General features: G+C 54.7%; 1 protein-coding gene across 2 annotated transcripts in view; it reads right to left on the reverse strand.

Annotated features, from left to right (window-relative positions):
* NCOR2 (nuclear receptor corepressor 2) overlaps positions 1-24586 on the reverse strand; it is a 210850-nt gene that overhangs the window by 182230 nt on the left and 4034 nt on the right. The gene's annotated exons all lie outside the window — the stretch shown is intronic.

Consider the following 24586-nt stretch of genomic DNA (forward strand, 5'->3'; position numbering starts at 1 on the left):
CACGCGGCTGCACACACCATCGTTCAACCTACATGATTCCGGGAAAGGCAAAACCCAACTTTCACACGTACAGAGGCCCACAGAGGTGGTCACACCAGACAGAATAAAGGAGAGTCCCTTGGGATCCCTGGGTGGCGCAGTGGTTTGGCGCTTGCCTTTGGCCCAGGGCGTGATCCTGGAGACCCGGGATCGGGTCCCACGTCGGGCTCCCGGTGCATGGAGCCTGTTTCTCCCTCTGCCTGTGTCTCTGCCTCTCTCTCTGTCTCTCTGTGACTATCATGAATGAATGGGAATTGAAAAAAAAAAAAAGTCACCTCTACCTGGGCCCCACCTGAATTTCTGAGGGTGGGGTCCGCGCATCAGTATTTAAAAAAAAAAAAAAAAAAAAAGGAGAGTCCCACAAAAAGCTAGGATGCTGGGCAGCTCCAGTGGCCCAGCGGTTTAGCGCTGCCTTCAGCCTGGGGTGTGATCCTAGAGACCCAGGATCAAGTCCCACGTCGGGTTCCCTACATGGAGCCTGCTTCTCCCTTGGCCTGTGTCTGCCTCTCTCTCTCTCTCTCTCTCTCTCTCTCTCTCTCTCTCGTGCTCTGTGTCTCTCATGAATAAATAAATAAAATCTTAAAAAAAAAAAAAAAAGCTAGGATGCTGGTCACCACTGGGGCAAAAGCAGGGGGGCTATGTGGTGTCTGCTTGATTATTATTCATTAACCTACACCCATGTTTTTGTGTTACCGTGTTAGCTTTCACACGGGAATAAAAAATTGTAAAGAAATAGTACGCAGGCAGAGCACTGGGCCGAGAGTCCAGAAACCTGGCTCTAGTACAACTAACAGATGTGACCTTTTAGCAAGCCCCCCAGCACTCTCTGAATTCAATCTTCCCAACCAGAAAACAGGCCCGCTCCCCACAATGACTCCACAGCCCGCTCATGCGCAAACACCTCAACATCCAGGTTTCTGGGAACGCTGCTAAAGTCCCTGGCCTCAGAGTGGATGCAAAGTGCTTGCAGAGCCAGAGCATCCCGCAAGCATTCTTTTGCCGCCAGGCTCTACCATTAACCCTACCCAGGGGCTGGCTGCCCGTCTGCCCTGGCAGCCCCTTCAGATCCCAAAAAAAGCCCTAAAAGGAGCAGCTGAAGGTGGCTCAAGGGAGACACACCCCCTTTCTTTCCACCCCCATGTTTTTTTGTTAAGTTTTTTCCATTATGATGCCCCCAAGCTTGGCACTTGGTCCTGCCATCGGTAGCAGCCCCAGAGACAGGCCCCCGCAGGACAGCTGGAACAGGGAGTGCCCAGGCAGGACTCCATAGTCCAGAACTGGGCTCCCAAAAGCCCTGTAAAGGGCCAGGCAGGGTCGGGCCCAACGGGCGCTCTCCCCAGACCATAGCTCGGGGCTCAGACCCCATCTTCTTTGCATATACCTTCCCCCAACTGCAGCCAGTTCTTCCTGCAACCCCCAGGCCTGAGTACCTGGCAGCATGGGGTGAGGACCAGCCCGGCCCACCCCAGCCCACCCCAGGGTCACATGGCCCACCGGGAGATGGGGGCATCTCCCAGCAATGACTGAGCCACACACAAGTCCAGAGCGCGGTTCCCAACTAAAGAATTCCCCGGTCTTTCCAGGCGAGGACATGCGGCCTGGGGGACAGGTGGGAGCAGAGACAGGGGACAAAGCTCGGAGTTGGGGAGAACCTCCAGGGCCGCAGCTGGAGCCACAGCTGGAGCAGATGGAGCATGCGAGCTCAGGGAGACAGGGAAGGTGACAAAGAGCCCCACAGACACCAGCTCTGTTCCCAGATCAGTGGGACCCCTGTGAGGGTTTGCTTGCCCAGAAGGCACAAGCTCCCGCTAGGATCTGGAGCGTGCATTCCAGCTGTGCAGCGCAGAATGGGTGGGGGCAGCGGGTAGAAGGCGATGGCCGAGAGGAAGCTCTTGCACCGGCCCAGGTGGGTCACCAGGGGAGGCGGGAGAAGTGCATGGGATGGAGCACCCTGCAAGCAGAATCCACAGGGCAGGCAGGGAGGGAGCTCGGCTTGTCAGCTTGGCCATGGTCAGAGAGCCCTGGTCAGCTCTAGACAGGGTAGGAAGAAGAGAAATACAGCCACCTAGGCCCTGTCTGTGTTCCAACTGCTTCTCACGAGGCACCTCGTGGAACCCTCATGACCACCGGGACCTGTTTTCCAGCCCAGGCAGCTGAGGCTCAGAGAGTTGAGGCAATTCGCCCAAGGTCACACAGCCAGAAAGTGAAGGAGCTGGGATTCGAACCCAGGTACACGCTCTTTGGGTGATGGGAACCAGAACACAGGCAGGGCAGCAGGGGAGGCACTTGCTGGAGCTCCCCCAGTATGGCCATGGCTCACACTTCCCTGCACGGAGCTGCACCCCCAGGACCTCCCTCTGCCCAGGGTCCTCTGTGAGAGGGGGCAACACTGACCCCTGTGCCCCAGGGGCCAGGGAGCAGCTGCCACAGCCCAACCAGGTTCCACACCCCTCACCCACCATCTCCGTCACGCTGGCACTCACACTCACACACTTGTTCACACCCGTGCACACCCTCAGCCACTCCACCACTGGCCCGTGCCTCTTCCCTTCACACACTCCCCCGTGCCCATGCTCATGGGCACCTCACGCTCATGCACTTGGTGCAGGCTCCACTCACTGAGCACGTGGGGGGACCAGGCACCCTTCCTCCTTCGCTCCCCAGGGGCAGTCCTGGCCTGGCTCGGCCACAAATGCTTAATTCTAGCCCCCTCCTGTCCTCCTCTTCTCCCAGGGGCTGACCCAATTTGTTCCCTGGCAAAGCAGATCCGAGGAGGGCTCCTTCTCCTAAGCCCACAGCCACTCTAGCTCAAGTATTTCATTGGCCCCCAGGGCCCATGGGCTGAGACTCAGCTCCCCAGCCCCAACACAAGCTCCCTCAGGCCACTGCCAAATGCACCCTCATCCTCCTCCTCTGCCCTCCCAGGACAAGCACAAGCATCACCTTTTCCTCCTCCAGGAAGCCGGCCCAACGTGTCCATTCATCCCACTCAAAGACAGGAAGTCACCAGTCCAAGGCCACAGAGCCAGGAGGACAGAGCTCGCCAGAATTCAAACCTCAGGGCAGCTGTTCTGCTTCGACCAGGACACCATCACCCTTCAGTCAGTCCACAGGCTTGACAAAGCCCCTGAGCAAGGATGCTGTCATGAATGCAACAGCTGGGGGCTCTGGGTGGTCACGGCACAGCATGCAGGCAGGGCCCCCAGGAGGCACATTTTTGAGGTATAAGGAAAGAGAGCAGGTGTTGACGGGGCACCCCCTGGTCTTGCCTGCAGACAACAGGCAAGGTGGGGCCGGAGGTAGCCCAGGTTCCAGTCCCCGCTCAAGCCACTTCTGCATGGGGCACCCGAGTCACCTCATCTCCCCATGCCTCTGGCTCCCCATCTGTAACCTGAGGCGTGGCGACAGGGGCCCCCACTCCCCATAAGGTACAGTGCCCCGTGAAGGAGCCAGTACAGAACAGCACCCAGCATGGCACAGGTGCTCGACAAACCTACTGCCACAACAAGCACTTTCAACATGTCACTCTCCTGGGGACCTGAGCCACACTCCAAGAAGCTGCTCTCCAGGAAGAAATTTAGCTCGGGAGGGTCACCTGTCCCAAGGGGCTCAGCGAGAGGCTTAAAGAACAAGGGCTAGAACTGGGAGCTTTCTTGTCTCTCCAAGGACCCCAGCAAATTCCTCCCTAATATGCTCATTTCACAGTGAGGCAGACTGAGGCCCTGGCCCTGCTGACAGCAGGTGACCGCTCCAGAGAACTCCCTCACATCCCTCAAAGCCCAGCTCCGTCACGCTCTCTCCCCTTCTCCCCACCCCCCGCCGCCCCCACAAGTAAGTCTTTCTGGATGGTCCAGGCATGTTCTAGCCTCAATGCCACCTCACCCAAAGGCTCTGTCTGGCCACCCCCTGCAGACCTGAGTCCCCCAGGAAAGGACCAGACTCATCCCTCACTCTGGCTACAAGTGTCTACCTGAGGCCAGATGCAGAGTAGGACCAGCATGGTGAGACTCAGATTAGAAGAGGTGGGGTACAGGGGAGGGCCAATGCACAGCAAAGCCAACACCATGGGGTGCAGCTGACAGCAGGGCTGAGAGAGGGCCTGGCCCAACCAGCTCACAACACACCCAACACGATAGTCGATACCTGGCATGCAGTGGGTGCATCATGGGGCCAGGCACACAGTGGGGCCCCGGACCTGCCTGCTGTCTTCCACCAATCCCCTCCCCCAACAGATAAGCCCCCACCACCACCACGCACCTCCCACACCCCCCAGAATCCCACGCGTGTGTACCAGCCCAATGTCCCCCTTCCTCAAGGCAGCCCTCACTCCTACACACTCAGCCACATCCAGTCTGGCAGCAGCCACAAAACCAACAACTAATAATAATAGTGGTCCTAACTGACTACTCAGTGGCAGCCCCAGGCCGAGCCTTTACTTACTTAAACTCCAACAAGCCTTCAAACAGGTTCTCTACCATTCCCACTTTACGGATGAGAAAACTGAGACCCAGGGAGGTTGAGCCAGAGAGTGAAGTCAGGATGGGAGCCCTGGTAGTCTTAACCCCCACTTGGGGGCTGAGTGTCAGGAATGTCACAGTCAGGGGGCAATCTCTGCCTGCGTTAGCTCAGACCCCGGGCCCGGCAGCGCTGATCCAGCCCAATCTTTCCTGCAGCCTCTCTCTGGAACTGCTACCGCCCCTCTTCCGGACAGAGTGAGGCTCCAAGAAGGGACCTCAGGGCCAACTGCCCATATCGTCAGGGGTCCCTGCTGAGGGCGGGTGCCCTCACTGCACTCCACTGTCAGTGCAGAGGCACAGACTGGGACCTCACAAGGAGCAGGTGCCATGGCACACCCACAGCACCCCTGCCCCCAGGCACTGCCCCCTGCCCGGGTCCCCCTGCCCAGCTCTGCTGCTCCAGGGCAGGACCTCCAGTACTGGCCCTTGGAGCGGAGCTGCTCTGCCTGCAGCACCCTCTGCCCATGACAAACCCCCTTCAGCAGGCACAGGGCAAGTTCTACAAAATCACCCAAAGCCCGGGGACCACTGTGGTGCCTGCCCCTTCGAGCAAAGCGACATGATACCCATGCAAGCCTCCCAATGGTCCCAATAGCCAGCAGCGTTAGCCAAGCCAGACAGCTCTCCAGAAGCCACAAGTTGAATCGAGGAGACCCCAGATCCGGGTACTGGCCCAAAAGAGGCAAGAATGACCTCCAGAAGTGGTCCCTGCCAATTGGATTTGGGGACTTCAGGCACCATTTGACCCAGGCACCAGGCTGGAAGCAGGCCAGGGCCCTGAGGCATTTGGGGATGGAAGGAAGCAGAGGAAGACCTGGGGAGCCTCTAGGGCCATCGGGCATATCTCTTCACATCAGATAAAAAGGGGCAAGGGGCGGGCCATCCCCATCACCGTGGTGGCCAGCAGCCCAGACAGCTGGAGCGGGAGGCAGGCTCTGCAGCCCTTCCATTTAGAAGCCACTGGGACATTTTATTTTCCTTCTCAAGTGACAGCTGAGGCATGCCGGCCTGCGTCGGCTCTCCTGGAAGCTGCAGAGAGGCAATCACCGAGAGCTGGCCAGGTCTCTGATTCCCCACTGGACTGCAGCAGCTGGCAGGTGCTGGGGGGCAGGAGGCGGGTGGCACATGCCAGCCAGATGGAGCCCTCTCGGCCCGATCCCCTACCACTTGCCAGGACAGTGGCAGCCACAGCAAGGCCAAGGGGTGTGGACGGAAGTGGACAGGCAAACAACCACACAGTCATCCTCATGGTAACACCCCCTCAGCAGGCACCCACTGCCAGGCTCCGGGCCACCTTCACAGCCCAGCAAGGAGGGGCATGATCCTGACCTTGTTTCAAAGACAGAGAAACTAAGGCCTAGAGAGGGTCAGCAGCCTGCGAGGTTGCACAGCCTTTGAGGGGTGGGGAGGTTGGAAACTGGGCATATGCTCAGCTGCCCCATCCTCCACCCTCTACACCCCCAATGTAGCCCCAAACACGCTTCTCTGAAGCCTCCTGCCCATCTCCTCACTCAGGGCGTGGGGCCATCTTCAAGGACAGCTACCGCCAGGAAAAATCAGACGCCAGGAAGGAGCTGGGCTATCGGAGGGAAGGGGGCAGGCGGGGCCCAGCTCGAGGCTTCGGCAGCCTGGCTCCCCGCCAAGCACAGGCCAAGGCAGGCCGGCGCTGACCAGGCCGGGAGGACCAGGGGCTTCCCTCCAGGCCCATGGAGGCGCCAGCATGGAGAAGCCATCTGTCCGTCCATCTGTCTACCACCGGCAATGACAGCCCACAGAGACCTGGAGCTCCCCTGCCAGGCACACTGCTCTGCCCTTTGTGCTTATTAACTGGCTAATACTTACAACCAACCTACAGCCCTCCCCATTTTATAGATGGGGGCAATGAGGCAGAGGCCAGAAAGCTCGCTCAGGCCTCCCATAGCTGAGATCTGCATCCAGGCATCCATATAACCACACAACATGACCTCTGCTAGATACCCCTGCCCAGAAGCCCCCTGGGGGGCAGGAGACAAGAGAGCAGGCCCTCTGGGAGTGGTGCGCTGGGAATGGAAGGGAATGGAAACTTCTAGAAGCATCTGGATGCCTTTCAGGGACCCCCTCACTGTAAGGATAATTCAGTCTCTGCCTCTCGGAGAGCACAAAGCAAGCACTCCAAGATATTAGCAGCTGGGTTCCCCTCAAAGAGGCCGCCTGCCACCGGATCCTGATGGTCAGCCAGAAGGAAAACACTGCAGAGCCTTTCCCGCCTCCGGCCCAGGCTCCCCGCCCCCAGAGTGGGGTCTGGGCCATTAGTGGCTGCAGGGCGAGGCTGGGGGCTGCCTAGGAGAGCAGGGGTGCCGTGGAGCCATCGATCGCCAGAAGCAATTAATTGTCCAGGTCAAGAGACAGTGAAAGAAATTTGTCACCCGAGGCCCAAGGGATGCTCCAGGGACTCCAGCAACCCAGGGCGGGCAGGACAGTTCCCACTGACCTGGTCCGGAGAGAGATCAGGGTCCTTGCACATTTCCTCCATCATCCTTCCCTCCCTCCCTCCTTCCCCCTCCCTCTCCTGGCCTCCCTCTGCATGCTCCCCACTGGCTTGCATGCTGACACCAGCCCAGGGACCTATGCACCAGGAGGGACCAGACAATCCCTCAGGCAGTGCTCACTGCACAGACAGAACAGGAAAGCCCAGCAAGGGAGCCTGTACCCAGAGCCCCTGAAGCCCAGGACCTGGCCTGACACCCGGATTCAACCCAGGTTCTAGCTGGACGACCCCAAACTCGTGGCTGAACTTCTCTAAAGCTGTTTCCTCCAGCACAAAACAATAATAACCAGAACAGCTAAAGTCAGGTTGGCTGAGGCTCAGACCCCAGCCCAGCCATTCTGAAAAGCCTGAGGAAGTCACCTGGCTTCTGCAAACCTGTTTCCCCATCAATAAAGCAGGGATGAGGGACACCTGGGTAGCTCAGTGGTTGAGCGCCTGCCTTTGGCTCAGGTCGTGATCCCAGGGTCCTGGGATCGAATCCTACTTTGGGCTCCCTGCATGGAGCCTGCTTCTCCCTCTGCCTATGTCTCTGCCTCTCTGTGTGTCTCTCATGAATACATAAAATCTAAGAAAGAAAGAAAAGAAAGAAAAGGAAGAAAGAAAGAAAGAAAGAAAGAAAGAAAGAAAGCAAGCAAGCAAACAAGGATGATGCCGGGTGCTGCTCTGTGGGCCAGCATGAAGCACTGTTCAAGATCAGGTCGGGGGCTCAGGTCAACCAGCCTGCCTCCCCAGAGACCGGAGCTCAGCCTCCAATCTATTCAGACATCAGTCAACTCCCCCAGAACCAGATACACCCAGACTCAGCCCCTTGAGCCAGGCAAGGATGAGATGACACAGGGCACAGGCTCCCATCCCAGCCTCTACAGCAGGACCCAATGGGTGGGAGATGGAGGCTTCAGTGGCCACCATTCGTTCACCCACCAGGCTCAGCAGCTGGTCGTCCTGGAGAACAGAAGGGGCCTGACACACACACCCAGACATGTGCGGCCCCTCACATCCACTAATTGATATGAGAGATATCAATAAACACCTCCTTCCATGCCCCCGCTACACAGAAAGGAAAGCCAAGGCCCAGAGAAGCCAGCAAGTGATGGTCTCAAATCTGGTTCCTTCTGATGGCTCACATGAGCAAGAGCTCGGCTCAGCAGGTGTTCGGAAGCCCAGGTCACTGGGGCCAGGGGCAGCACTGAGTCAGAGCAAGAAACTCAGCAGAAACTGAAAACAGCCCAGCCCCCCCGCCCCATGCTCCCCAGAGCAAGCCACACTGAATCACAGCACCCGACCCGTGTTGGAAACTTCCTGCTTTTGTAGGGAGGGTGGGGGTGGGGGCGAACAGGGGTGTTCATGGCTGCAGGGCAGGCAGGCAGGGGAGCCACCAAAGCACAGACTTCTACCATTTTCCAGGAGGCCATGGAGCACAGACGTGGGGACCTGAGGATCCAGCCCTGGTTCCTCTGCTTTCCAGCTGTGTGACCCTGGGCATGCTGCTTAACATCTCTGTGCCTGCCCCTTGCCTGTGAAATGGAAACTCTCACTCATGGGGTTGACTCAGTAAGCAAATGTATACGGTGTCTAGCATGGAGTAAAAGCTTACTAAATACATATCTTTTTTCAGTTCCCAGATTGGTTTTTTTATTGAGGCAAAATTCACATAACACAAAATTAACCATTATAAAGTGAACAACTTGGTGCACCGATGACATTCACAGTGTTGTGCAACCACAATCCCTATCTAGTTCCAGAACATTCCCCAGACATGAAAGGGAAGGAGCCCCCACTGCCCATGAGCAGTCACCTCCGTACCCCCAGCACCTCCTCCAGCAACCACTTATCTGCCCCCTGTCTCTACAGGTTTGCTTGTTCTGGACATTTCATTTCAACAGAATCTGATAGGTGTGGCCTTCTGTCTGGCTTCTTTCACTCCACATGTTTGCAAGGTTCATCCACATTATAAATGTACCAGCGCTTCAATCCTATTTATGACTGAATAGTATTCCTTACATGAATAGAACAATAACATATTTTTAAAATAAAAAAAACATTATTATAAATAATACAGAAATACAACATGACCAGGTACAGATACGAAATATTTTTTTTAATTTGTAAAATTATAAAACAAACAAAAAAATTATAAAACAAATAGCCATAATGACTGGAGGGGATGTGGAATCTGGTCAGTGGGAGGAGCCAGACAGACAGAGGCAGGAGACCGTGGGACCTGGAGAGCTGGCATTCCCTGCTTAAATATCAGGCCTCCTAAGTCCAGCCCCTATAGTGCTGTGCAACCCTGAGCCAATGCCTAACCCACTCTGGGCCTTGGCCTTGCCATCTGTAAAAGGGGCCCTGAAGGGGATGGTTGCAGGGGGACCTCCCACAGCAACAACTGTGTTTGCAGGGCCCCCAACTGGCTCTCAGCCCTGGGAAAAGGAGAAGCTCCAGCCGCCAGGCTGTGGGAACCCTGCAGATGTGGGGGACCCATCACCAAGGCAGCTGATGGCCAGCCTGTGCTGGTAACAGACCTGACACGCTACTCTAGGATGCCTAGACACCCTGCCCGGGGGCACACTCTGGGTCACAGATATGCAGACACAGCATGCAATGAGGACCTAGGTCTGCCCGGTCCTCCCCTGCTCTGAGCCCAGCCCAGATGCTGAGCATCCGAGGCCTGATGCCATGCCAGGTCCTTGCACTCTGACACTTGGGCTGGATCATTCTTCCCTGCGGGGGCTGCTCTTGCCCTATCGGGTGTTTACAGCATCTCTGGCCCCAGCATACTAGGCCTGTGGCACCCCCTGCCCCCTCCCCCCTACCCCCGCCTTGTGACAACCATAATATCTTCAGATGTTACCAAATGAACCCTGGAAGCAACCCCACCCCGCTGACCCCATCTGCACCCTGACTCCCTAAGAGCCTCTCTCCCTGGGCAGGAAGCAGCAGGCACGGGTCTGGCCAGTTCCAGACAGGCTGGAAGCCACTGAGGGACAAGGGCCCTGTGTCCAGCACCCGGCCTCCCCTTCCCCTGGGCCAGGCCCACAGAGACCTGGCCCAGCCAGGCTCCATCTCAGTGCGAAGGGACCCAGCCAGCCCTGCGAAGGGACTCAACAACACAGAATGAGCCCCTATGTCCCGGCACCATTCCAGACCCCAAGGGCCCCACCGCAGACAAGACAGACAGACGTAGCTCCTGCTGCCTAGGAGGTGACCTCTGACATGGGAAGGCCATCAAGACATGCGGGAATATAAATCCACCGAGGAGCTTCACACAGCAACTGCAGACGGTATGTGGGGAGCAACGATAGTGATGGGTGGCCCTCCTGAGGGTGACATCAGAGCTGACATTAATGACAGCAAGGAGGCAGCATGCCAGGTGGGGAACAGCAAGTGCAAATGCCCAGGTGGAAAGAAGTGTGAAGGTAGCAGGAGCCGCCCAGGCCTCAGGGCCTCTGGCTTTCTTCCCCAGGAGGAGGCGGCAGGGCCTGGAGAGCGGAACCCTGAGGCACCTCCTCCCTCAGACAGCTTCCCTCTGGCTGCAGCACCGCAAGGACAAGAGTGGACTCAGGGGCCAGCAGGAAGCCACTGCAGAAATCCGAGCCAGAAGGGGACAAGGGGGGGGGGGGTCACAGCACCTGGTCTGCCATCACTGCTTTTGTTATCACCGACTGAAAGGGGGACAGGGTGCGATGCCCAGGTGGCTCAGTGGTTGAGCTTCTGCCTTCAGCTCAGGGCGTGATCCTGGAGTCCCGGGATCGAATCCCACATGGCGCTCCACTAGAGGAGCCTGCCTCTTCTTCTGCCTATGTCTCTACCTCTCTCTCTAGGTCTCTCATGAATAAATAAATAAAATATTTTAAAAAAAAATGAAAAGCGGACAGGGGTCTCCGAGGCAGCGGTCCCACTCCCGGCACATGTTATCCATCGTTACCAGGAAGGCTTCTGGACAAGTGGTCATGTGACAGCTGTCACTGTTACCGTTTCCACGTGGTTAGAGCAGCAAGGGTCTCAGAGGTGGTGTCCCCACCTGGAACATGCCAGAAACATACGCAGATGATGATGGCTGTCGTGCGCCGGGCACTCAGCCCGGGAAAACAGGCCCACGCCGTGAAAGTCATCCTCCCCACACAATTTTCAAATGACCTGGCCATTATAAAAACCTGCCAGAACCAATTCAAACACTTGCTTTTTTTCTTTTCTTTAAGTCACTTTCATGTATTTCCAGAACAAAAACCCTTCTGCACTCACTCCTCTCAAATCTGCACTTACTCATTTGAGTGGGAGCCTGCAGCTCCTTCCTTACATTTCCCTTTATACTACAATGGGGGCATTACACTGATTTTTCTTGTTGTTGTTAACCCTGTGTAAAGTCAGAGTGTATGAAGCAGGAATCTCAGTACCCAGGAATAAAAGGGGTTGTTGCCCATATATGCAGCAAATATCATTGGGGGTGTCAAGACGCTGTGTGACCCTGGAAAAGTCAGCTGACCTCTCTGAGCCTTAACTATTTGCCTATAACACAGAGAAAGTGATGATGGTTGCTAGTTCATGAGACTGAAAGGGTCAAATGAATTACTGTGGCATGTGCCCGCCAGTATCAGACCAACATCAAAAGCACAGTCTGAACATGCAGCCGAAGGGGCCGGGGGCAGGTAGGGCAAACGCCCCCAGCACAGGCCTCAGCTGGGCAGAGTGGAGGATAAAATCCCACACTCCCTGCCTGGGCCAGGTGGCTCATCGCCTGCCTGGCTTTCATCTCCAGGAGATAAGCCGCCTGCTCAAGTTCACGTTCAGGATCAAATGAACCCACTTAATCGCCTTAGGGATCTCCACTGAGCCGGCTCCTTACAGGCCTGGGGAGGAGGGCAGCTGGACTCTCCCTCCCGCCAAGACCCCCACTCACATGGCCAGGCACAGAGAGGATGCCGGGGGCATTCCACCAGCACGCCCCGCCCCCACCCAGCAGGCTGTGATAACCCAAGGGCAGATGCCTGCACACTGGCCTTCAGAGTCTCTGCACACACCATCTGCCCACCGTCACACGGTACCTACTGTGTGCTATGTGCCTGAGCAAAGAACTCACAAATCCCCAAGGCAGCCCAGGAGGTAGGTGCTACTGCAAACACCACTCTCCAGATGGGGAAACCGAGGCCCAGAAAGCAAACAGCCAACCCAAGGTAACAGAGTTACTCAAAGGGTCACCTGCAACCCTCAGGACAACCTTTGCCCCATGTCACAGAGAGGGGAGACTAAGGCAGGAATAGGGCTTAAGTCACCACCATATCCCAAGGCCAAGCCATGGTTAGTGCACAGTGTCCAGCTATGCCCAGGAAACAAGAAGAGAGACCACCTGCCTGCCTCGTTCCCAGACGAATCCTAGCACCTAGGTCAGCTCCCAGCACACAGTAGGTGCTTAAAGCATCTGAATGAAGAAAACCTACACACTGGGCAGAGACTCCATGGAAAACTGTCCTGGGCTTCTCTGTCTTCCAGACAGTCCTCTCTGAGGTCCTATCATGTACCACAGGGGTCCTGGAGGGGCAACTGTGCCCACCAACCCCAGCCCCCAAGGACATTGGGCAGCGAGTGTCCTGAAGTCCTTTCTGGTTATCACATTGGGTGGGGGGGTACCATCTACCGGGTGGGCAGAGACCAGGGATGCTGCTCAATACCCTTGAATGCACAGGACAGCCCCTAGATCAGAATTATCTCACTCAAATGTCAGTAGTGCCTAGGCTGAGAGACCCTACTATACTGCATTCCTTCAAGCATCAATTGTGTACCTACTGTGTACAGGGATGCACAAAAACACTGCAAGGAAACAAAGTTGTGGGTCTCTGAGGTTCCATGAGCCATGCATGTCACACAGCTACTGCAAGGCAGAGGTGGGTCCTGGATCCAGCTGATGCAAAGTCCTACTCCAAGCTACCAAATCCCTGCCCGATCCCTGAGTATTCTCGCCTGCTGGGTCTCGAGTGGAGGCCGCAGAATCCCCATATTTCACTGCTCCCTTGCCCCATGGTCACTTCAGGGCAGCAGAGATCAGAGCTGATCCCTCTCATCAAAACCCACATACACCAAGATGCCAATGCTCCCTCTCTGGGGGGCGGGAATGTAGCTGGATTTTTTTATGTGCAGGCTTTTTGTTTCTTAATTTTCCAACTTACAGAGAACATGTTTGTTCTGCTTCTAAAAACCAAAAGTCTTTTTTTTTAAGGCAGCTATCAAACCACATGCCCCACCCAAGGGCTTGGCTGTAGGGAGATCCCATACCCCAAAAGAGAGAGAGTCAGCCAGTGCAGCCCCTGGGCAGCACCAGCTGGCAATGTCTGGAAAAGCCACAAGCCAAAGATTCCAGTCCCAAGAATATGTGGAGGAGACAGGACGCACATGAGCACCCTGAGGTGCTCAGAGAAGGTCCAAACACTGCAATCAACTCAAGTGGCATCTCCATGGAATACACCAATCACATGTCATGCATCCCCATGACAAAATATTATCTGTACATAAGTTAAAATCCATCAACTAGGGATCCCTGGGTGGTGCAGCGGTTTGGCGCCTGCCTTTGGCCCAGGGCGCGATCCTGGAGACCCGGGATCGAATCCCACATCGGGCTCCCGGTGCGTGGAGCCTGCTTCTCCCTCTGCCTGTGTCTCTGCCTCTCTCTCTCTCTCTCACTGTGTGCCTATCATAAATAAATTAAAAAAGAAAATGGCAAAGTCAAGGTCAAATGTTGATGGGACCTATTTAAAAAAAAAAAAAAAAATCCATCAACTAGATCAAACTCCACCAACACACTGCAAAATCATAATTTTTAAAAAATATATAAGAATAATAATAATGACTATAGCTACGTGGTTTTAAATGCCTTGTATGTTACACTTCTAATCCTCAAAACACATCTGGAACGTAGGTAGTAAGTATTTCGATCCTTGTTTTACATGGGGTGGGAGCCCACGCACCATCAAATCCCTGCTTGTAGCTACTCCGCTCCGCCGCCTGTCTAAGCACGGACAGGAAATTACTAGCTTGAATTATATAAAAGCTGTCGATATTCGAGCACTTTTGACCTACAAAACTGGCCAAGTCCTATGGCTCCCCTTAACAGCAAACTGCAGAGCATCGCACGCAGAAAAACATGGCCACATGCATTCTTCAGCCCAGAGATGGGACAGGGCCCCAAGCCATGCAGGGATCCACAGAGAGGCTCGTGAAGCATGAAAATGTGGATTAGAAGAGCACATATCTAGCGGAGAAGTGGTGACCTCCAGGGAAGGGACTCGGGTGACCAGAAAGTCACCGGCAATTTTCTGTTTTAATAAAAGGCAGCCACCTTAGTGGTGGCCCTGAGCCCGGCCTCTTGGACTGAGGCTGGCTGGTACATTCCCACCCTCTCCCCTTTCCCTGAGGCAGCTTCTCTGTGCCCCCAGACCCCACACAGTCCATCCATCAGCAGCAGGTCCCCAGGGCCTAGTCTCTGGAGCCTCTCTGGGCAGGAGAAGCTCTCCCCACCTACGGATCTAGTTTCATTTAATTGCAGGCTTCAGGTTTCTGGACACAGGCCCAGAGGCCTTCAGAGCCAGAGGTGTGGGCCATTTTTTTTCCCCTCTTTTCAATAAAGCCAAGAAGGAAGCAGTGTGTGGCATCACCTGTCTGCTCCAAGAATCTGGCACACCTGCCCCTTGGGAGACCACACCCAGAAGAATCATCCATGGCTCATCACAGGTTGATGGATAGGCTGAGGATGTGTTATTTTTCTGGCCATCACTGGGGCCAGGTACCCCACTGGATTCGAAGTAATTAAGAAAAAAGAAAACACACACACACACACACACACACACACACACACCAACATCCTTACCTCACACTACCTCTTTCCCTCTCCAAAGCTCCCAAAGGGTCACCTCCCTGCTTCCAGATTTGTTTTGTATTTCAGTTTTTCCCTAGTATGGCCCTTTATAGTTCCCTCTCTTGGCTCAGAGTCCCTTACCCACAGCCCTAGGTTGAGGCCAAGACCCCAGAGCAGACTTGACTCCAAGGTCACTGGCAGTAGAGACACACCAGCATCTAAATGACCACATTGTGGGGCACCTAGGTGGTGCAGTTGGTTGAGTGTCTGACATGATTTCAGCTCAGGTCATGATCTCAGGGTCAGGTCACGGTATCAGGGTCATGGGATCAAGCTCCCTCTCCCTCTGTCCCTCCCCTGCTCGCACCTGCTCTATCGCTCTCTCTCCCTCTCTCTCTCTCTCTCAAATAAACAAATCCATCTTTTTAAATAAATGAATGAATGACCACATTGCTCCCAGCTGCTGGTCTCAGGAAAGATGCAGGCCACGTATGAGTTTTCTCTTGCTGCTGTAATAAATGACCACACACTTAGTGACTTAAAACAGTATAAAATTTATTATTGCATTTCTGGAGATCACAAGTCCAAAGCAGGGCTACAAGTCAAGGTGTCGGCAGGCCTGCGCTCCTTCTGGAGGCTCCCCAGGAGAATCCGATCCTGGCCCTTTCCGGCTTCCAGAGGCTGCCTGCATTCCCTGGCTCTGTGCCCCTTCCTTCATCCTCAAAGCCAGCAGGATAGCATCTTTCAGGCTCCGTCTGCTCTGACCTCCTACTTCCTCCTCCTAAGGACCCTTGGGGAGAGTTGGAGCCCACCAGGATTATCCAGGGTAGCTTCCCATCTCAAGGTCGGCTTGATTAGCAGCCTTAATCCCAGCCACCGCCTGAATTCCCCTTTGCCGGTGACAAGACCTTCAAGGTTGCTGGGAACTAGGACATGGACAACTGTGGGAGAGATCATTATTCTCCTGACCACAGGCTTCAAGGAAACTGCTCCTATGGCCGCACCCCCGCCCCCCAACCCTGAACTCCAGAAGGCAGCTGCCAGGCCCACATGACTGCCTCTCCTACAGAGCATGAGCAGGCCCAGCCAGTTCCGTCACCTGCCAGGTAAACACATACGCCACGGGTGTCAAGTCTAGCCTTCGATGAAAATGTGAATCAGGTAGAGTCCTGTGGCTTATCACTAGAGACTTCCCTCTCTAAGATGATAACTCATCAATCAATAATCTTAGGCAAGCTTTCTTTCTTTTTTTTGGACCAGTCACAAATCGCCCTGGGATTGTATCCCACAATCTAGCAAGACTGCCAACAGGGAAGCCACCCTGATGAAACCTAGACTTCGTGTTCGTGCACTCTAGGCCATGGACGATATGTACACCGACAAGACAGGTAACCTCCCTGAAGGTGGAAGGCTTTGCAAGGTACGCCGGCCCTGCAGCATGAGGCTCACGCTTGGGAAATGTCCAAAGGATCAAGCCCTAGCCTTCACTGCGCAGCTGGCATCTGCCAGAAACCAGGCAGGGCAGTCAGCAGGGACCGGGGGAGCAGAGGCCACCAAAGTGCCCAGCAGCAAAGCCACTCAGGAAACTGCAGGAGCCAGGACCCCCAAGGACCTGACAGTCCAGAGAGGGGCAAGAGGAGCCCTGCCCCCTAACAACACAAGGACATTAGCAATATTAACCATGAAAACGCAGAAGATGACAGAGGGAACAATGAAATGGCTCCTTCTTGCTTGAAAGCTTTGTGTGCCTCTTTCCTGCCGGGAAATCTGAGGAGTATGCTGAGGCCCAAAGAAGCCATGCAAAAGTCACACGGGAACCGAGTAGTGGGGATGGGTCTCAGATGGCCAGTGCACCCCATGGTCATCCCCAGTCCGGGACCTTCCAGGCAGTTCCACCTCCTCATGTTCCCCCACACCCATCTAAGACAGGTCCCATGTCCCCTCCCCAGATTCCCTGGATTACCTCTCCCACTAACCTCCCCCACCTCCAAAGCCAAAACCATCTGACCCCCTCTCAATGACAACTCACCCTGCCCTGCATACCTCCCCAGCCATCCTCCAGACACCCTGGGAACACGTGTTACATAGCACAGGAAGCAGAGAGGCGTCCTAAACACATGGCTGGGGGCTCAGGGGCACAGAGAGGGCAGTGAGAACACAAAGGTCACACAGCAAACAGGCAGCACAATGCTGGGGTGCACACATGCTTCCACTTTGGCATTCCCACCGGAAGAAGGATGGTTCTGGGAGGCGCTGCAGCAAAGGGGCAGCAGCCAGAGCCCAGGTGCCCTGAGATGCAGCTTCCTGGCCGCCACTGTGCTGCAGCTGCTATTTATAGCCTAGACAGCAGGGTCAGCTTCCTGCATGGCAGAGCCAGCCACAGCCCAGGAGCCTGCAAGGGTGACCCCAAGGGGGACAGGCTGGATTAGGGGAAGAATGGGCAGAGATGCTCAGGGCTGGATACAGGTACACCCAGGCCACCCCCTCAGACTCGCAGTCCAAGGGAAACAGAGAGCCAAGAAAAGGCCAGCCCCCACCTGTGACAACTGCCTACCATGGAGGACACTTACCAGCTGTGTGCTCTAAGCCATTCACACTACTACCAAGTGCCTTAGTTTCCCCACCACACAACAGGGAAAGGGACAGTTCTGGCCACGTGGGAGTCACTGTGGGGCTTAAGTGAGTTGCCACTTAATAGGCGCTCGGTGAGCAGCTCACTGGGCTCCCCAGCCGGCTATGACCCAATCCCACCCAAAGACCAGGCACAGGGGTGGGCGGGGGGGTGGGGGGGCTGGCGTGCACACCTATCTACTGCAGGTGGTCAGAGGCACCCAATACCCTACTCCACCCCACTCCCCAATGAGGCAGGGATGCAGCTGCCCCCATTTTATAGATGTAGAAACTGAAGCACCAAACAACCGAATTCTACCCAAGGGAGGTGTTTTCAGGCCCTGCGTTTCTTGGAGTTTACAAGTGTCTCTCCTCGCACACCAGATAGCAGAAATGAATCCCCCCAAACACTGCCTGGGCCTAGTTTGGGCCCCTGCAGAGCTCCCTTCTGGGGGTAGGAAAGGCGCCATCTCAGGCCAAAGTAGCACCCAGAAGCCACCTGCCTGTGGAGACAGGCTTTAAGTCCCCCAGGCACCTGGGGTTGTCTGGCTGCAATATCCCAACCTTCCTGCACAATGGCAAAGGGAACTTCCACACCGCAATTACCAGCAGCATATGTGCCAACCCGTGTTGAGGTCTTTCTCTGCGCCCTCAGCAAAAGAAGGCAGCAAAAAACAAAAAAAAAAAAAAAAGAAGAAGGCAGCAAGCTCCTTCATGCGTGATCTGACTCAACCCCTCAGCACCTTCTGGAGCCAAGTCATCTGACTGTGCACCCATTTTATGGATGGGGAAACTGAGGCCGGTCACCGTGTCATCCCAAAGCCCAGGCACCCAGCTCTGCTCTGCAGAACTCACAGTTCCGCAGTTGTCAGCGGGTGATTCCATCCGGAGACTCTATGGGTCTCCCAGCCCGCAATCCTCAGCACTCCTGGGCTCAGAGACATGACACTCCCATGTCTGCCTCTCTTCACATGGCCTGCTCCTCTGCTTAAAAATGACACCCACCATGCTGGATTTGGGGCCTACGCTACCCCAGCACCTCATCTCAGGTGCAGCTGCAACAACCCTATCTCCACATAAGGTCCCATTCCAAAGTTCTGGGGGAATGGGAATTTGGGGGCACTATTCAATCCAGCACAATGGCCTAGGTTGGGTGTAGAGTAGAGGTGGGGAAATGCCTAAGACTACTGGGTGGGGGTGGGGGAAGGCCAAAGTAGGCACCTCCCCACCACTCCCTGCTTACATCTCCCCCGCAGCCAGTTCAGGTGGTCATAGTAGCTGCCCACACACGAGTCACCCTCACACCCAGTGCCCGCCAGAACCCCATCCTGTGGGCCTGGCCAAGTCCCTAGGACCCCAGAGGGGGCCCCAGATTCCCGCCAGGCCCTGCTCCGGGCCCTGTGGCCCCCTAGACCAGCGGAGCCCGGCCATGGGGTCCTGGCTCCCACTGGCTCCCTGCCTCGGCCCAGCAGGCTTGCCTCGTTAGCCTAATGAACAGGGCCCCGGTTCCAGGCGGTTGCCATGGCCACGGAGACACCACCGCAGCACTGGGCGATGCTCCCAGAGGGTCTGTGGCGGGCACCGGAGTTCAGAGTGAGGACAAGCCGGGGCAACCCCTCCCCATGGGCCCGGCCTCCAGGCCTGCTGCTCCAGACCGCAGCTTCCAGAGAGGCTTCCTGGGCCACAGAGAAAAATCCACTCCCCACCACCCCCCTCCCCATGCATCCCCGCCCTGCCCAGCCAGAGCCTCCCCTCTCCCGGCCCCCAGCCCAGCACAGCGATTGCTGGTCCCCACCCCACCCCCCACCTTCCCCCCCCCCCCCCCCCCCCCCGCCACCTCCCCCCGCCCCAGGGGAGGTCAGAGGTCAGCAGCCGCCTGGGCAGACAGGCCTCCAAAGCAGTGAAAGGTGGTGGGAAGCCTTTCAAGACTGAGTAAGATCCAGGCACAGTACCACCAGGGCCCCATGCACAGCTGCACCCACAGAAGGTCCGTGGGTACACAAAGGCCACAAGCAGACCAGGGAGGGGGCTACTGGAAGCACCAGGAGGGCAGCCAGGAGGGCAGCATGGGCGACCCCGGGGTCTCTGGCCTGTGCCCCACACTGGGTCCAGTTGGGGACTGTTTGGGCCTGAGGTTCCTTAAGGACATCTGTGAGCCACCAGCAGGAGACCCTTGGATCCAGCTGCCTGGCCCCAGGTGGGCTCCCTGGGTGCATGAGCCATGGACAGGAGAGAGAGGTGAGGTCGCAGGCTGCAGGAGCGCCTTGGCCTCAGGCAACCTCTTGGCCCCCTTTGCTCTACTACATCTTATGAGGATGTGTCATCCATCACCCCATTTCACTGGTGGATAAATTGAGGAGCTGTGCACAGAGGCTCCATTGCTTGTCCAGGTCACATCACACAGCTAGTAAGAGGCAGACCCAGGACTCAGGGCCATGGGCCAATCCTGGGAAACCAGAGGCAGAAAGGCTCAGCCACCAGGCCACAGGACACACTGACCCCCCAAAGCCTCCAAGCCTCCCAGCCACCTCCAGCATAGCACACACATGCACCCGCACATGCACACAGACAACCAGGCAGCCAGCTGCCCAGTCTCCCCTACTTCCACTTTCTACAACTCACCCTATACCTTACTCTTTCCCCCACTTCCTTCCCAGCTCCAAGAAGTATCCCAGGATCAGCAGGAGGAGACAGAGGCAATTGAAAACATCAGCAGAGCAAGGAGGCTCAGAAGAGATGCCCTAGGGGTCCCTCCCTCAGTGTGGACACACCCATAGGACTGCCACCCTAAAATTTGGACATCGCTGGGCCCCAGGGCCCCAGTCATAGAAGAGACAGAAATGACACTTGACCCGAGTAGTGAGCCCAACACCTGCTCGACTCCAGGGCCTTCTCCATCTTCCAGGGCCTCCAACGGGGACATCTGCCACCCTTCTCATCACTCACTGTCATCTTCCCAAATCCAACCCAACATGTGCATCCGAAGATCCTGGTTATCACCCAGGGTCTGGCCTTAGTTAAGACACTCCACAGGGCCAAGCTTGATGTCCTCCTGGGATCATCTATCAGGAGACTCCAGGGTGTTATCTCCCCCAGTGGGGTGACCCACCACCCCACAGACACCCACAGGACATGAGCATGAAAACATCTCAGAGTGTTTTGCTTTTCTTGACTCCTCCTGCCTGCTCCAGGGCACCCCTCCAGAGATGAGACAACTTTCAGGAATGCATGTGGTAAGATAGTATCAGAGAGGGAGGTCAGGGCAAAGAGAAAAACCAGGGACAAGCTAATGTAAAATCAGGATGAAGTGGGTAAAACAGAAATACAGACCAGACCACATTGCTGAATATAGGCTGCAAATCTGACTCCGAGTTTCCTGATGGCCAAAGCAAAGAGGTAAACAAGATGTACCACACTGAAAGTGTGTCAGCAACCACATAACGCTGTACAGCAAGAATCACAGCTTCAGGCATCATAAAAATCAGTCTACACTGCCTGATGCCTTAACATCCCCCCACCCTTGCTACCGAATCCTACAACAATGAATTATAACCATGAGCAAGAACAGTTAGCCAGGCCAAAAGCAGAAGTTTTCAGGGCCTGCTCAGTGTGACTCTTAAATTCACAATCCTCCCTGGGATCCCAGTTTCATCAACAGTGAAAACTCCAGAAGGTTGTTCTGAAGTTAAAAAGAATGATGTAGGGCAGCCCGGGTGGCTCAGTGGTTTAGCGCTGCCTTCAGCCCAGGGCCTGATCCTAGAGACCTGGGATCAAGTCCCACGTCAGGCTCCCTGCATGGAGCCTGTTTCTCCCTCTGCCTCTCTCTCCCTCTCTCTCTCTGTGTCTCTCATGAATAATTTTTTTTTAAGAAGTTAAAATCCTCACACAAATAAAAATTCTATGTTAAAAAAAAAAAAAAAAGAATGAAGTAGCTCTGTAGAAGGGGCTGGCAATAAAAACATGAGGCCTGGCAAGCCTTTGGGCCTCTGTCACAATTCTGCAACTTTTCATCTATAGCTTGAAAACAGACTCAGACAACACACTAATGCATAGGTGTGGCTGTGTGCCAATAAAACTTTATTATAGACACTGAAATTTAAATTTCATATAATTTCACAGGTCACGAAATATTATCTTCTTGTTATTTTTTCAGCCATTAAAAAAATGCACAAACCATCCTTAGCATGCACACCATACAAAGACAGGAGATGAGGTTGGGGGGTGGGGCGCCTGGGTGGCTTGGTTGGTTGAGCATCTAACTCTTGATTTCAACTCACATCATGATCTCAGAGTCGTGAGATCAAGCCCTACATCAGGCTCTACTCTGGACGTGAAGTCTGCTTAAGATTCTCTCTCCCTCTGCTCCCCCCCACCCACAAAAACAGGAGGTGGGCTGGTTTTGGCCTGTGGGCTAGTAGTTTGCTGACACTTGCTCTATATGTTCCAGAATAAGCCCCAAGATAGGTTTTAACTTAGGGGAAGAAAGCAAGATGTGACTAGGGTATGATATTACTTGTGTCCATTTAAGCAGGCATAAGCCCAGAGTCTCTGAGGGGAAACTGCCTTGCATGGAGGGCAGAAACCAGAAGACCTCCTCTGACACCTTCATGAACTGTTTTAACTTTCTAACAGGCCCAGGCATTCTCTCTTATAAAAATTACTTTTCATAAAGCCCAAAGAAAGTAATGGAGTTTTGAATGCATTACTTTTTAGTTTCTTATGTTTTTCAAATGGCAATAGAAAGGGACATTATCCCCCAACCAAAAAAAAAAAAAAAGAAAGTTAATCTAGTTGTTATGTCATGCATTCATTCTTCAGAAAAAAACTATGAAACACTTATGGACAGTAGGCCTTCCCTATTGTCTGCACTTGTGAAAACAAATGGGGGGGGGGGGCAATAGTCTCTGTGAGCCCCGCCAGGCCCGAGGCCCATGCACCAGAGCTCGGCCCTCAGAAGTGAGAGCTGCCCACGCTTTGCACAGACCTGGAGCTGCTTCTGTGCTTGAGAAATGACAGCCAGGGAAGCAAATGGGGAGGGAGAGTCCGGGCAAAGAGATTCTGGCCTCAGGGGCACTCAGGCCTGCTGCCTACAGGGCCAGGAAGACCATGTTAACCAGTGGTCTGAAAACTGGCGTTTGGCCCCGAGTCCACAGAGGAGGCACTAAAACCATGCCACCCAAAGGAGACAGTAGCCACAGGCCACACAGGACTAGCTAAATGTATCAAAATTAAGTAAAAAATGGAATTCCATTCCTTGGTTGCAGTCACTTCAAGTGCTCAGTGCCACATGCAGCTACAGCAATGGTGTTGGATAGGGCAGATCTAGAATGTTCCTCCCTCCTCCCCGCATGGCAGAAAGGTTGACTGGATGGAGCAGCCCCAGAGGCTGGTAGGGGCAGAAGGAGGCAGTGAGATCAGGAGCATGGGCAGGAGGACAGAGGCTGGAGGAGCCTGGGTCAGCATTAGGGTTAGCCAGGGGCTCTCTGGGAAACAGGTCCCAAGAATGTGGTGGCAGCCACCAAGATATGATGGTGTCCCATTGGGACCTGGCAGAGACAAGAAACATGAAAAAGGGAAAAAATCAGATGCTAAGAGCCAAGCCCTGTTCCTGCACAGACTCTGACTCCCATCATCTAGCCCCGAGCCATCTGATTAGGCAGCCATTAGCCACAGCCACATGTGGCTATTTAAATTTAAGTTAATTAAAATGAAATAGGGCAGCCGGGTGGCTCAGCCTTCAGCCCAGGGCATGATCCTGGAGACCCAGGATCAAGTCCCCAGTCAGGTCCCCTGCATCCTCTGCATGGAGCCTGCTTCTCCCTCTGCCTGTGTCTCTGCATCTCTGTCTCTCTGTCTCTCTCTCTCTCTCTCTCTCTCTCTCCCCCTCTTCCTCTCTCTGTGTCTCTCATGAATAAATAAATAAAACCTTTAAAAAAATGAAATAAAATTGCCAGTTCAGTCCTGCTAGCCATATATCAGGAGCTTAAGAGCCACGTGTGCCCAATGGCTACAGGCAGCGCAGGTCCAGGACACCGTCCCCGAAAGCAGAAAGCTGACTAGACGGTGCTGCTACACACTATCCACGGAGCTGGATGTTATTTCCTACTCAAGGGTAAGGAAACAGAGGCCCGAGGGTCAGAGACTTCACTCAAGTTATTGGCTGAAGGAAGCAGAATTTGAACCCAGGTCTGACTTCAAAGGAGCCCTTTCTATAGCCAGGACCCCGAGACCCCGTTCTGTTAGAGCATTCTCCTTCCCAGGAGCCCCTTAGAGGGAGAAATGACCAAACAGCCTTGGGGTAATGACCCAGGTTCCCACAATAAATTCTACAAGGAAGCATTCTGGCTCTGACAAGGTGAGCCGAAATAATAAACAGCAGCTCTTGCAACACACATCAGGTCCTCATAGCAATAAAGGCAGAAGGATGATGATCATCATCATCATTATCATCACCATCCCGATCTTACAGATGAGGAAACTGAGGCTCAAGGAAGTTAAACAACTTGCTCAGAGTCAAAACAGCTGAAAGCTACAGAGCCAAACATCAAACCCAATGCTCACACTTTCTGCCCTGTAATCCTCTCCACTACCCCACCAGCTGTGAGCGATGTACCCATTTTACAGACCAGGGAACCCAAACTCTGAGAAGCAGGGGCCAGCCCCTGGGCACACTGCGTGTATATTGCTGAGCTGGGGCTTGAACGCACCAGAACCTGCTAAATTGGCTGCCTCCATGAGGATCAGGAACTAAACATGCCTAGTCTGTCCTCTGCTGTTTGTTTAGGATTCTTTACGGATCTATGAAACGAAAGAGCCTTCCTCCAGGGTGGCTCGCCTGAGCCCAACTGGGTGAGTAACCACAATGATGTTGATCACTGTAAGCAAAAGTCACACCACTGTGTGACCTTGGGCTGGCCTGGCCCCTCTGACCTGTGCCCTCATCTGTAAAATGAGTAAAAGCTGCCTTCCACCTCAGACCCTCTCAAGGCCTGCTACAGAAACACCCGAGGGCTGCACGCCAGGCAGCATGCGGAAACTCCAGGCCACGCA

Source organism: Vulpes lagopus, chromosome 14, assembly GCF_018345385.1.
Source record: "Vulpes lagopus strain Blue_001 chromosome 14, ASM1834538v1, whole genome shotgun sequence".
Taxonomy (NCBI): Eukaryota; Metazoa; Chordata; class Mammalia; order Carnivora; family Canidae; genus Vulpes; species Vulpes lagopus.